The 15,669-nt window shown below is 43.3% G+C and overlaps 1 protein-coding gene across 1 annotated transcript in view; it reads left to right on the plus strand.

Moving 5' to 3' along the window:
- The window catches only part of ALMS1 (ALMS1 centrosome and basal body associated protein), an 88,607-nt gene that overhangs the window by 37,547 nt on the left and 35,391 nt on the right, over positions 1–15,669 (plus strand). The window lies entirely within an intron of this gene.

A 15,669-nucleotide genomic window follows, 5' to 3' on the forward strand; every position in this document is an offset into this window, starting at 1 on the left:
GAAAGGAATTTCTGCTGTTCTACGTTTCCATGATTGTACATGATAACAAATTATCAGGTGTCTATAAGTTGTAAAAAAATCATTGGCATCTAAAGTTCCCATCCTAAAAAATATTGTGCCAGTTGATGGCAGCAAACCAATAAAATCCCAGTCTATATAGTTGCGTATATACTTTGTATAATTCCATCTAATTGCATCAATAGGTTTGTACTGAGAGACTGAGCAGGAAGCCTGGCCTGTGTATGTAATGAGGAGATTTGCTTGCTTCTGTGAATATAGATCATTAAGATATGCACAGAAACAACGCTTGGAAATCTTCCCACATCGTAAGGCTATAGACACATACAGTCAGGTCCATAAATATTGGGACATCGACACAATTCTAACATTTTTGGCTCTATACACCACCACAATGGATTTGAAATGAAACGAACAAGATGTGCTTTAACTGCAGACTGTCAGCTTTAATTTGAGGGTATTTACATCCAAATCAGGTGAACGGTGTAGGAATTACAACAGTTTGCATATGTGCCTCCCACTTGTTAAGGGACCAAAAGTAATGGGACAATTGGCTTCTCAGCTGTTCCATGGCCAGGTGTGTGTTATTCCCTCATTATCCTAATTACAATGAGCAGATAAAAGGTCCAGAGTTCCTTTCAAGTGTGCTATTTGCATTTGGAATCTGTTGCTGTCAACTCTCAAGATGAGATCCAAAGAGCTGTCACCATCAGTGAAGCAAGCCATCATTAGGCTGAAAAAACAAAACAAACCCATCAGAGAGATAGCAAAAACATTAGGCGTGGCCAAAACAACTGTTTGGAACATTCTTAAAAAAAAGGAACGCACCGGTGAGCTCAGCAACACCAAAAGACCCGGAAGACCACGGAAAACAACTGTGGTGGATGGCCGAAGAATTCTTTCCCTGGTGAAGAAAACACCCTTCACAACAGTTGGCCAGATCAAGAACACTCTCCAGGAGGTAGGTGTATGTGTGTCAAAGTCAACAATCAAGAGAAGACTTCACCAGAGTGAATACAGAGGGTTCACCACAAGATGGAAACCATTGGTGAGCCTCAAAAACAGGAAGGCCAGATTAGAGTTTGCCAAACGACATCTAAAAAAGCCTTCACAGTTCTGGAACAACATCCTATGGACAGATGAGACCAACATCAACTTGTACCAGAGTGATGGGAAGAGAAGAGTATGGAGAAGGAACTGCTCATGATCCTAAGCATACCACCTCATCAGTGAAGCATGGTGGTGGTAGTGTCATGGCGTGGGCATGTATGGCTGCCAATGGAACTGGTTCTCTTGTATTTATTGATGATCTGACTGCTGACAAAAGCAGCCGGATGAATTCTGAAGTGTTTCGGGCAATATTATCTGCTCATATTCAGCCAAATGCTTCACAACTCATTGGACGCTTCACAGTGCAGATGGACAATGACCCAAAGCAGACTGCAAAAGCAACCAAAGAGTTTTTTAAGGGAAAGAAGTGGAATGTTCTGCAATGGCCAAGTCAATCACCTGACCTGAATCCGATTGAGCATTTCACTTGCTGAAGACAAAACTGAAGGGAAAATGCCCCAAGAACAAGCAGGAACTGAAGACAGTTGCAGTAGAGGCCTGGCAGAGCATCACCAGGGATGAAACCCAGCGTCTGGTGAGGTCTATGCGTTCCAGACTTCAGGCTGTAATTGACTGCAAAGGATTTGTAACCAAGTATTAAAAAGTGAAAGTTTGATTTATGATTATTATTCTGTCCCATTACTTTTGGTCCTTTTACCAGTGGGAGGCACATATGCAAACTGTTGTAATTCCTAAACCGTTCACCTGATTTGGATGTAAATACCCTCAAATTAAAGCTGACAGTCTGCAGTTAAAGCACATCTTGTTCATTTCATTTCAAATCCATTGTGGTGGTGTATAGAGCCAAAAATGTTAGAATTGTGTCGATGTCCCAATATTTATGGACCTGACTGTATATCGAACAATAAAATAAATGGGAATTCCTTGTTATGTCTTTTGGTATCGTTCCTCAGTGGTCACCTTGTTTGATGCATGTGTTTCATTATTGCATGTAAAAGTGTGTGTGTGATCCCAGAATTGTGCATGGTAAGTGTGCAGTGTGATCTGATGACTGGTCCTCTTTATTTGTGGCCTGTGCATGGTTTGGCATCTGCCCTTGCCCTGGCTTAATGTCTTTTTACCCCAAGCCCTTCTCTGGATTTCCACTGGTTTTATGGTTCACTAGTGAAGCACAACAGTCACCAGAACCAACCAGAATCCATCTACTGCTCTGGCTTCTGTAAGGTGACTTCTGATTGATTGCTTGGAGTTACTTCCCTTAATATTTTGATCCTTGTACCCCATATTGCAAGAGAAGGATGAAGCTACAGTGAAGGAAATGAGTATTTGCTCCCCTGCTGATGTTCAATGTTTGCCCACTCACAAAGAAATGATCGGTCTAAAAATCGAATGTTTGGTGTATTGTAACACTGAGAGACAGAATAGCAACAACAAATTCAGCAGAAATGCGTCTAACAAATGATGACTGATCTGCATGTTCATGAGGGAAATAAGGATTTGATCCCCTATCATTCAGCAGGATTTCTGTCTCCCAGGTGTCTCTCGTACAGGTAACAAGCTGAGATTAGAAGCAGTCTCTTAAAGGGAGTGCTGCTAATCTCATTGTGTTACCTGTATAAAAGACACCTGTCCACAGGAGCAATCAAACCATCAGATTCCAAACTCTCCACCATGGCAAAGACCAAAGAGCTGTCCAAGGATGTCAGGGACAAGATTGTAGACCTACACAAGGCTGGACTGGGCTACCAAACTATGGCCAAGCAGCTTGGTGAGAAGGTGACAACAGTTGGTGCAATCATTCACAAATGGAAGAAACACAAAACAAGTGTCAGTCTCCCAGGTCTGGTGCACCATGCAAGATCTCACCTCGTGGAGTGTCAATGAGAACAGTGAGGAATCATCCCAGAACTACACGTGAGGATCTTGTCAATGATCTCCAGGCAGCTGGGACCACAGTCCCCAAGAAAACAATTGGTAACACACTACGCCGACAAGGACTGAAATCCTGCAGTGCCCGCAAGGTCCCTCTGCTCAAGAAAGCACATGTCCATGCCCGTCTGAAGTTTGCCACTGAACATCTGAATGATGCCAAGGAGGACTGATTTGCCACCAAGTACTAAGTCATGTTTTGTGAAGGGGATCAAATCCTTATTTCCCTCATGAACATGCAGATCAGTCATCATTTGTTAGACGCATTTCTTTTGAATTTGTTGTTGCTATTCTGTCTCTCAGTGTTACAATACACCAAACATTCGATTTTTAGACCGATCATTTCTTTGTGAGGGGCGAACATGCAAAATCAGCAGGTGATCAAATAGTTATTTTATTCACTGTATATGGGGAACGATATGCAAGGTTGTACAGATTTGGATGCCATCCCGCCGTCCGGTAATGTCAGTCTTCCAGATTTATATCTACGCTCAGAGGGGACTGCTGTGTTGAATGGGCAGGTTTCATAGGTTTTCTATGGCTTCCCTGACTGTGACATTAAAGCTGGGGTTTAATCTTCTTAATTGTAGCCTTTCTTGGATCCTTCCTTTATTACCCTTATGTGCAAGTATGCACAGCGTACAAATTGGGGCAAACAGACTGTGCAATTGCACTCTGCAAGGGCATTTGTTCCAGAGCTTAGTAAATGAGATAAAGTTTCACTTTGCAAAGAACACCCAATCGCATGCAAGGAAAATTAAAAAGTTAATTTTTGCTTGCACACGATTGAATGATAGAAGTCAGCAGAGCTTCCCATCATTTACTAAGCTCTGGAGCAAATGACCTTGCAGAGCGCTATTGCACTTTTAAGGTGCACAATCTATTTACCTTTAGTAAATCGACCCCTTTATGACACAATTACTTCACTTTCATAATTACATAGTTTGGCTGAAAAAAGACAAAAGTCCATCCAGTTCAACCATAAAAAAATAAACGTTATAATCCTATACCCACAGTTGATCCAGAGGAAGGAAAAAAAAACCCAGCAAAGAATGATCCTGCTGGGGAAAAAATTCCTTCCTGATCCCCCGAGAGGCAATCGGATATTCCCTGCATCAACTTTACCTATAAATGTTATATCCAGTTATATTCTGTGTATCCAAGAAAGAATCCAGGACTTTCCTACAGCAATCCACTGAGCTGGCCACAACCAACTCTTGAGGGGGTCTATTCCACATTTTCACAGCTCTCACTGTGAAGAAACCTTTCCGTGTTTGGAGATTTAATTTCTTTTCCTCCAGACGAGTGCCCCCTTGTCCTCTGTGATGACCTCAGGGTGAATAGCTCTACACCAAGTTCACTATATGAACCATTGATGTATATATACATGGAGATCACATCCCCCTTATGTATTATACATGGGGATCATATCCCCCCTTATGTATTATACATGGTGATCATATCCCCCCTTATGTATTACACATGGGGATCATATCCCCCCTTATGTATTATACATGGAGATCATATCCCCCCTTATGTATTATACATGGAGATCATATCCCCCCCTTATGTATTATACATGGAGATCATATCCCCCCTTATGTATTATACATGGAGATCATATCCTCCCTTATGTATTATACATGGTGATCATATCCCCCTTATGTATTATACATGGAGATCATATCCCCCCTTATGTATTATACATGGAGATCATATCCCCCCCTTATGTATTATACATGGTGATCATATCCCCCCTTATGTATTATACATGGGGATCATATCCCCCCTTATGTATTATACATGGAGATCATATCCCCCCTTATGTATTATACATGGAGATCATATCCCCCCTTATGTATTATACATGGAGATCATATCCCCCCTTATGTATTATACATGGAGATCATATCCCCCTTATGTATTATACATGGAGATCATATCCCCCCTTATGTATTATACATGGAGATCATATCCCCCCTTATGTATTATACATGGAGATCATACCCCCCCTTATGTATTATACATGGAGATCATACCCCCCCTTATGTATTATACATGGAGATCATATCCCCCCTTATGTATTATACATGGTGATCATATCCCCCTTTATGTATTATACATGGAGATCATATCCCCCCTTATGTATTATACATGGTGATCATATCCCCCCCCCCCCTTATGTATTATACATGGAGATCATATCCCCCCCTTATATATTATACATGGTGATCATATCCTACCTTATGTATTATACATGGTGATCATATCCCCCCCCCTTATGTATTATACATGGAGATCATATCCCCCCTTATGTATTATACATGGAGATCATATCCCCCCTTATGTATTATACATGGAGATCATATCCCCCTAATGAATTATACATGGAGATCATATCCCCCTTATGTAATATACATGGAGATCATATCCCCCTTATGTAATATACATGGAGATCATATCCCCCTTATGTAATATACATGGAGATCATATCCCCCTTATGTAATATACATGGAGATCATATCCCCCTTATGTATTATACATGGAGATCATATCCCCCCCTTATGTATTATACATGGTGATCATATCCCCCCCTTATGTAATATACATGGAGATCATATCCCCCCTTATGTAATATACATGGAGATCATATCCCCCCTTATGTAATATACATGGAGATCATATCCCCCCTTATGTAATATACATGGAGATCATATCCCCCCTTATGTAATATACATGGAGATCATATCCCCCTTATGTATTATACATGGAGATCATATCCCCCCCTTATGTATTATACATGGTGATCATATCCCCCCCTTATGTAATATACATGGAGATCATATCCCCCCTTATGTAATATACATGGAGATCATATCCCCCCTTATGTAATATACATGGAGATCATATCCCCCCTTATGTAATATACATGGAGATCATATCCCCCCTTATGTAATATACATGGCCCTACTGAGGGCTCTGTGTTCAGTAGGGTTGAGGTCAGGGCTCTGTGTTCAGTAGGGTTGAGGTCAGGGCTCTGTGTTCAGTAGGGTTGAGGTCAGGGCTCTGTGTTCAGTAGGGTTGAGGGCAGGGCTCTGTGTTCAGTAGGGTTGTGGTCAGGGCTCTTTGTTCAGTAGGGTTGAGGTCAAGGCTCTGTGTTCATTACGGTTGAGGTCAGGGCTCTGTGTTCATTACGGTTGAGGTCAGGGCTCTATATTCATTACGGTTAAGGTCAGGGCTCTGTGTTCAATATGGTTGAGGTCAGGGCTCTGTGTTCAGTAGGGTTGTGGTCAGGGCTCTGTGTTTTGTAAGGTTGTGGTCAGGGCTCTGTGTTCAGTAGGGTTGAGGTCAGGGCTCTGTGTTCAGTAGGGTTGAGGTCTGGGCTCTGTGTTCAGTAGGGTTGAGGTCAGTGCCCTGTGTTAGGTAGGATTGAGGTGAGGGCTCTGTGTTCGGTAGGGTTGAGGGCAGGGCTCTGTGTTCCGTAGGGTTGAGGGCAGGGCTCTGTGTTCCGTAGGGTTGAGGGCAGGGCTCTGTGTTCTGTAGGGCTGAGATCAGATCTCTGTTTTCATTATGGTTGAGGTCAGGGCTCTGTGCTCATTATGGTTGAGGTCAGGGCTCTGTGCAAGCCACTTGAGTTCCTCCACACATAATTGATCATACCATGTCTTTATGAGGATTTTGTTTGAGAAGACCTAGCTTATTCTAATTCATACCAAAGGTGTTCAGTAGGGTTGAGGTCAGGGCTCTATGTTCAGTACGGTTGAGGCCAGGGCTCTGTGAAAGCCACTTGAGTTTCTTCACACAAAACTCCTCAAACCATGTCTTTATAGAGCTGGCACATAGCGGCACAGTCATGCTGGAACAGAAGAGGGCCTTCACTAAACTGTTACCACAAGGTTGGAAGATCTAAAATGTCTTTATATGCTGTAAAATTATCAGTAAATTGGAGGGGGCACATATTTCTTGGCCATGTACTATGGGTAGGTGTGATGGTCAGGTGTCAACAAGTATTTGGCCATTCAGGGTATGTCTATGTCCATGGTCACAAAAGGGGATGGAGTGTTAAAATCAGATTAGGATCTGTGTCACTGCCCTAATTTCCTTGGACCTGAAGCTTGCCACCAAATAATATATCCAGGCTTTTTTACCAGGTCCAATCTTTGCAATATTTACACCAAACCCAATGATTGCAGAAAGCTCTTTATTTTTTGCTGTGTTTGTAGTTGAAGTTCATTGACAGGAAGCAGATTGAAGCATTCTTTGTAGTTGGAGTGACCCTGATATGTTCTGCTTGACGCTCACCGCTTTCTTTGTATCTGTCAAGGTGAATTCTTTTTTTTTATCTTATTTGTGGATCCGGCACCCATGAAAGGCCATGCATCCTCCACCGTGCTTCCGACAACAATGCTTTATTTCAGGCTCAGCGCTCGCTGACCTCGGTCCCCGGAAATGTTATTTATATCTAGTCCATTCACAACGCACCCTTTTATCCATACATTCTTGTTTGTACGATGAATGAAGAATCAAAGTCCTTTTTATTTATATGATATTTATACCAGACAATGCGAAAATAGCCAGGGAATGAAACGGAGCGGCAGAGGAGCCAGGCGTAGGTGGCTTTGGAGGAAGCCATGTTTACGAAGAGAAGTCTGTCCTTCAAATGTCATCAGATCCAGTAAACAAGATAACATTGACACTTTTTATCTATAAACATATAGGTGAAAAGAAGCTAGCGAGAATAATGAGATAAAAGGATGCTTCGACCAATCAGGGACTGTCAAAATACTGTTAGGTGGTCTCCCCACCAGACGGAACATGCTCTGAAAAAGGAAAGACTTCCTGTTTACTTACAGCAGATCTAACCATGCCAAAAGCAAGTTTTTCTGCTGAATAACTGCTTTGTAGTTGCGTAATTAAAATTGTCTGACAGCAGCTTTACAAGTCTGCATGAACAAATTCCTGCAGCTCCACCTTTTGTCAGTTAAAAGCCATCTTTGATATCTGGTGGTCATGCCCGAGACTCTTCCGTTTTTGGTCTCGTGTGTTTGGCCTCCTTTTCACCTTGTTCCACCTCTCCATACGCCGGGATGCTCGGTACGCTTTGCTTCGTTGTCCCATACCGGGCCTTTTGGCTCACCAGCAGAAGTTGGCTTCCTATTTGTTTTTGTCGGCTACTAGAACAATTGCTCAGGCCTGGAAGAGTCCGTTTGTCCCTCTTCAGGGGGTGCGGGACCGTATGACCAGTATGATGCTCAATGAACAGATGTCGAGTATCTGTAACGATTCCCAATGGAAATTCTTGAAAATGATGTTGCTCGGTATTGCTTTCTCCGACCCCTGCTCTTGGTCTTGTTATCTTTTTCCTTTTGTACTCCTCTTTCCTTTTCTTTTTCTGCTTGTTTTTGGTGTGGCGGTGGATAGCTGCCTTTAGTTTGGGTTACTTTCAGTGTTATACTAATGTCTTTGTTATTTATGGGCCATTGATAGCTCCTGCGTGTGCGCACCTTTTGCTCTGTTGGTGTTAGAGCACTGGGTTTTTTTGGGGTTTTTTTTATGTGTAATTGATAGCTATGCGTGGACGTGTTTTGTTGCCCTGTCTTAAACTGTTTATAAATTAATAAAAATATTGAAATACAAAAAAGAAAAAGCCATCTTTGAGTTCCAGGTAATGACTTTGCCTAGGCTGGGATGATGTCATCAGTCTGCTGCAGGCAGAAGGAAACCGTTTGTCAGGGATCCGGGTATGACCAGAAATGTGTGGGAACACAGGTGTAGTCAGGGCTGGAGAGGTGGAATGGTCAGGCAGGCTGTTTGGTACTGTTAAGCACCGCCTGGTGGCGTCTCTAGCAGCCCACAGCACGGGGTTCCTCAGGGTGCGGGGTCTAAGTCCCAATCTGCTTATTCACCAGGGCCCCTGATGGTGGGGATGGATTTGGAGCAGACTGAGACCAGGTCACGACCCCTGAGTACGTCCGGCAATGGTAGAGAGCGTCGTCAGAGGTGTGTGGGGAAAGGAGCCTGACGTGAAGAGGCTGGCAGACCTGGTAACAGGGACAGATCAGTGCGGGATGAATGGATCATCTGGGTAGCGTAAGGCATAGTCAGGCAGGCCAGGTCTGCAACGTGCGGGCAGCGATGTACCGGAGGAGCAGGCAGAGAATGGTCAGGGTCACAAGCCGAGTTCAGTAACTCACGGGCAGCGCGGTACAGAGGATCAAGCAGAGAATGGTCAGGGTCACAAGCCGGATTCAGTAACTCACGGGCAGCGCGGTACAGAGGATCAGGCAGAAGGATGGTCAGGCAAGCCAGGGGTTAAACAAGAGATGGTCAGCGGGGTCAGTGACAATGCAGAGGTCGGCAACAAAAGATTCACAGGATACCAGGTACAGGGGCTCATGGTAAACGACACCAAGGCACTGACTGCAGGCCTGGCCATTGCTTAAATACACCTCCTGCAATCAGCCTCAGGTGATGGCTTGATTGCAGGAGTGAGATTCTGGCTGCTGAGAGCACCCGCTGGCCAGCCTTGGTACTGCAGCCCACAAGGCAGGTGAGTCCCACCACCATTGGCAAGTCCATTCCTGACACCGTTCCTCAGTCTCTTCTCCTTTAGTGATCAGACTGCAACTTTATAGCAAGACACAAGGTGAGAGGCTGAAGCACGGGCTTGTAGGCAGGTACCTACTTGGGGTTATGTTTAGTACAGTATCTACCTCGTGCTATTCTGTGTAAACTGTGTTTATTGTATTGCTGTGTTTTATGCCCAGGCTGCCTAGGGGTTTAGTAAGGGTTGAGGTTGTTGGCTCCCGGGTATTCATAGCACCACCCATTTGTGGTGGGCAATCTATACAAGGGGAGGCAACTCTGCTCCGCCTGGTCTGAAGTCGTCCAAAGGCGTGCAAGCAAGGCATATCATAGAACCGGGGGCTTAGAGAACGGGATGGGAAGAGTTGAGGAAGAAGTAGTTTCCATGGCTGACATATGGGAAAGCTATCATTGGAAGCTGCGCTAGCGTTACCGATGACAACCGGATCAGCGCCATGGGCAAAAGCAGCAAGCTAGGTGGGAAGAGGGTGACATGGCCCGGGTGACAGACATCTTGGTAGTGAAGGCGCTTGTGAGCTTGGCACCTTCCATAGTGATCAGTACCCCACATACGGAATCTGATTTTGCAGCACAGGGCGCCATAGGGACCCAGCCTGAATGTCACGGGGAATAAAAAGTAAGACTCGGAGGTTAACAGAAGCTCAGATGTAATCAAGAGCGTCTTCCCAGTGTCCAGCATCAATCCAGAAATGCTGCATCAATGGAAGTAGAACAGGTGGAGTAGAGTTGCTTCTAAGGAGTGCCGCCTCTTTAACGCTTTACCAGTGTGACTGGTGGCCTCAGCCTGTACTACAGGCAGGGGTGTATTTACCACAAGGCAAACAAGGCATAGATATAGACCAGATATAGTGAATGCGGGGTCCGGGGAGAGCGGATATAGTGAATGCAGGGTCCGGAGACAGCGGATATAGTGAATGCGGGGTCCAGGGAGAGCAGATATAGTGAATGCGGGGTCCGTGGAGAGCGGATATAGTGAATGCAGGGTCCGGGGAGAGCGGATATAGTGAGTGCAGGGTCCGGGGAGAGTGGCTATAGTGAATGCAGGGTCCGGGGAGAGCGGCTATAGTGAATGCAGGGTCCGGGGAGAGCGGCTATAGTGAATGCAGGGTCTGGGGAGACCGGATATAGTGAATGCAGGGTCTGGGGAGAGCGGATATAGTGAATGCAGGGTCCGGGGAGAGCGGATATAGTGAATGCAGGGTCCGGGGAGAGCGGCTATAGTGAATGCAGGGTCCGGGGAGAGCGGCTATAGTGAATGCAGGGTCCGGGGAGAGCGGCTATAGTGAATGCAGGGTCCGGGAGAGTGGCTATAGTGAATGCAGGGTCCAGGGAGAGCAGATATAGTGAATGCAGGCTGCGAGGAGACCAGATATAGTGAATGCAGGTTCCGGGGAGACCAGATATAGTGAATGCAGGGTCCGGGGAGAGCGGCTATAGTGAATGCAGGGTCCAGGGAGAGCAGATATAGTGAATGCAGGGTCCGGGGAGACCGGATATAGTGAATGCAGGGTCCGGGAGAGCGGATATAGTGAATGCGGGGTCCGGGGAGACCAGATATAGTGAATGCAGGCTGCGAGGAGACCAGATATAGTGAATGCAGGTACCGGGGAGACCAGATATAGTGAATGCAGGGTCCGGGGAGACCGGATATAGTGAATGCAGGGTCCGGGGAGACCAGATATAGTGAATGCAGGGTCCGGGGTTTAGTAACACTTTAACTCTCATAGACTATAAGGCACTGAAGTCACACCTATATCTATATCAGCGCTGCTTTGAAATCACACTTTAAATAGGACCAAATCGCACCACTTTGAGCGCCAGGACATCTAAATCTCCCCCAATACTATTCCATTGTCTATTTTGCTTTTACTGCCTTGTGTGCTAGAATATTCCACAGCTTCTGCTGTAAAGAACCCCTTCCTTCTGTAATAATGGTAACGTTTTGTTTTCTTCGTATTCATCGGCTGTCTCTAGTCGGGGACATTGGGATATGTTGTTAGGACAGACCTTCTCAACCTTTTCAACATAGAGGAGCCCTTGAAATATTTTTCAGATTTCAGTGAATCCATGTTAACGTGGAACTTCCCTCTCTCAATTATCATGGATTATTTTGGATCCTTTGCTGCTAGCTGTAGTAATTAGATAGGAAAGTATTTTATATTTACTTGCATCACATTTTGTTTTTTTTTTTACATCTCATCGGTTACTTCCCGGTTTCCATGCCTAGGCAAATGATGTCATACATCCTAGGAGTCTTCAAGAGGGGAGGGAGGGTTCTCCGCTCAGCCAATGCCTGAGCTAAGGTTAGATGGATTCCAGGAAGTAGATGATACATGAATCATCTGACCTTACTCAAGATGGCCACTGCCAGAAATGCTGGAGGGGGGTTCAAAATGATTTCTATGCAAAATAAAACACGGAGACATAGACGGGAGAGCTTGCTTTGAAAATTAAAATGAATTAAATAGCATTTATGGTTTGTGGTGCTCGGATGCAGTGAAGTTCCACTTTAACCACTTCCAGTCCGGACACTTTCCCCCCCCTTCCAGTCCGGACGCTTTCCCCCCCCCTTCCAGTCCGGACGCTTTCCCCCCCCCTTCCAGTCCGGACGCTTTCCCCCCCCCTTCCAGTCCGGACGCTTTCCCCCCCCCTTCCAGTCCGGACGCTTTCCCCCCCCTTCCAGTCCGGACGCTTTCCCCCCCCCTTCCAGTCCGGACGCTTTCCCCCCCCCCCTTCCAGTCCGGACGCTTTCATCCCCTTCCAGTCCGGACGCTTTCATCCCCTTCCAGTCCGGACACTTTCATCCCCTTCCAGTCCGGACACTTTCACCCCCTTCCAGTCCGGACACTTTCACCCCCTTCCAGTCCGGACACTTTCACCCCCTTCCAGTCCGGACACTTTCACCCCCTTCCAGTCCGGACACTTTCACCCCCTTCCAGTCCGGACACTTTCACCCCCTTCCAGTCCGGACACTTTCATCCCCTTCCAGTCCGGACACTTTCATCCCCTTCCAGTCCGGACACTTTCATCCCCTTCCAGTCCGGACACTTTCATCCCCTTCCAGTCCGGACACTTTCATCCCCTTCCAGTCCGGACACTTTCATCCCCTTCCAGTCCGGACACTTTCATCCCCTTCCAGTCCGGACACTTTCATCCCCTTCCAGTCCGGACACTTTCATCCCCTTCCAGTCCGGACACTTCCCCCCCCTTCCAGTCCGGACACTTCCCCCCCCCCCCTTCCAGTCCGGACACTTCCCCCCCCCCCTTCCAGTCTGGACACTTCCCCCCCCCCCCTTCCAGTCCGGACACTTTCCCCCCCTTCCAGTCCGGACACTTTCCCCCCCTTCCAGTCCGGACACTTTCCCCCCCCTTCCAGTCCGGACACTTTCCCCCCCCTTCCAGTCCGGACACTTTCCCCCCCCTTCCAGTCCGGACACTTTCCCCCCCCTTCCAGTCCGGACACTTTCCCCCCCCTTCCAGTGCGGACACTTCCCCCCCCCCCCTTCCAGTCCGGACACTTTCACCCCCTTCCTGCCCAGGCCAATTTTCAGCTTTCAGCGCTATCACACTTTGAATGACAATTGCGCGGTCATGCAACACTGTACCCATATGAATTTTTTATCATTAATTTGATACAAATAAAGCTTTATTTTGGTGGTATTTATTCACCGCTGGGATTTTTATTTATTTTGAGGTACAAAAGGTAGTAACTGTGGGGGATGGACTGGTAGGAGGAATAAAAGATTCCATTATTAGCTGAGGGTAGGATAGGCTTCCCTGAAGAGAGAGGTTTTCAGAGATCGCCTAAATGTGAGCAGAGTAGGCGATAGCCTGATAAATTGGGGTAGAGAGTTCCAGAGGATGGGGGAAGAATACACCTGTCCTAATCAGCACTCCTGAATCCTGAGGCTACGCCTACTAATGCATTGTAACAAAACATATAAAACTATTTTATCAAAAACAGTAATCTCAGAGAACAAGAAAGGAGGAAAAGGAAAGCGAAGTGGAATAAAAAGAGAAACAAAGAAAGAGAAAAAGAATAATGGATAAAAATAATTATGAACTAATTATAAATGAAAAGTAAAATGAAACATGAATAAAAAAAGAAACAAAGAAAGAGAAAAAAGAATAATGGATAAAAATAATTATGAAATAATTATAAATGAATCATTTACTTCCTGGAATCCATCTAACCTTAGCTCAGGCATTTGTTGAGCTGAGAACCCTCCCTCCCCTCCTGAACACTCCTAGGATGTATGACATCACTTGCCTAGGCATGGAAACCGGGAAGTTACCGATGAGATGTTTTTTATATATATTTTTTCTGCTGTTTTGATATAATTTGGTCTGAATATGTATGGTTTTTTGTGATTTTTCTGTGATTTTTTTTTATTTTTTTTTGTATTTTCTCCCAAGTAGACATTTGTTTTTTGTATATATTATTATTTAAATTTTGATTATTTACAAACGTGGCTTCTTAGCCCATTTCTTCTTGGGATATTTACTCGCTTTTATCTGTGTTTGTGTATGTTATTTCATTTTACTTTTCATTTATTATTATTTCATAATTATTTTTATCCATTATTCTTTTTCTCTTTCTTTGTTTTTCTTTTTATTCATTTTAAAATATGAAATAATTATAAATGAAAAGTAAAATGAAACGTATAAAAAGAGAAACAAAGAAAGAGAAAAAGAATAATGGATAAAAATAATTATGAAATAATTATAAATGAATCATTTACTTCCTGGAATCCATCTAACCTTAGCTCAGGCATTTGCTGAGCTGAGAACCCACCCTCCCCTCCTGAAGACTCCTAGGATGTATGACATCATTTGCCTAGGCATGGAAACCAGGAAGTAACCGATGAGATGTTTTTTATATATATTTTTTCTGCTGTTTTGATATAATTTAGTCTGAATATGTATGTTTTTTTGTGATTTTTCTGTGATTTTTTTATTTTTTTTGTATTTTATCCCAAGTAGACATTTGTTTTTTGTATATATTATTATTTAAATTTTGATTATTTACAAACGTGGCTTCTTAGCCCATATCTTCTTAAGATATTTACTCGCTTTTATCTGTGTTTGTGTATGTTATTTCATTTTACTTTTCATTTATAATTATTTCATAATTATTTTTATCCATTATTCTATTTCTCTTTCTTTGTTTCTCTTTTTATTCATGTTTCATTTTACTTTTCATGTATAATTATTTCATATTTCAAAATAAATAAAAAGAGAAACAAAGAAAGAGAAAAAGAATAATGGATAAAAATAATTATAAATGAAAAGTAAAATGAAATAACATACACAAACACAGATAAAAGCGAGTAAATATCCCAAGAAGATATGGGCTAAGAAGCCACGTTTGTAAATAATCAAAATTTAAATAATAATATATACAAAAAACAAATGTCTACTTGGGATAAAATACAAAAAAAATAAAAAAAATCACAGAAAAATCACAAAAAAACATACATATTCAGACTAAATTATATCAAAACAGCAGAAAAAATATATATAAAAAACATCTCATCGGTTACTTCCCGGTTTCCATGCCTAGGCAAATGATCTCATACATCCTAGGAGTCTTCAGGAGGGGAGGGAGGGTTCTCAGCTCAGCAAATGCCTGAGCTAAGGTTAGATGGATTCCAGGAAGTAAATAATTCATTTATAATTATTTCATAATTATTTTTATCCATTATTCTTTTTCTCTTTCTTTGTTTCTCTTTTTATTTATTTTGAAATATGAAATAATTATACATGAAAAGTAAAATGAAACATGAATAAAAAGAGAAACCAAGAAAGAGAAATAGAATAATGGATAAAAATAATTATGAAATAATTATAAATGAAAAGTAAAATGAAACATGAATAAAAAGAGAAACCAAGAAAGAGAAATAGAATAATGGATAAAAATAATTCTGAAAAATTATAAATGAAAAGTAAAATTAAATAACATACCTAAACACAGATAAAAGCAAGTAAATATCTCAAGAAGATATGGGCTAAGAAGCCAAGTTTGTAAATTATCAAAATTTAAAT

Source organism: Staurois parvus, unplaced genomic scaffold, assembly GCF_062004578.1.
Source record: "Staurois parvus isolate SC_StPar_1 unplaced genomic scaffold, SC_StPar_1.0 ptg001347l, whole genome shotgun sequence".
Classification (NCBI taxonomy): domain Eukaryota; kingdom Metazoa; phylum Chordata; class Amphibia; order Anura; family Ranidae; genus Staurois; species Staurois parvus.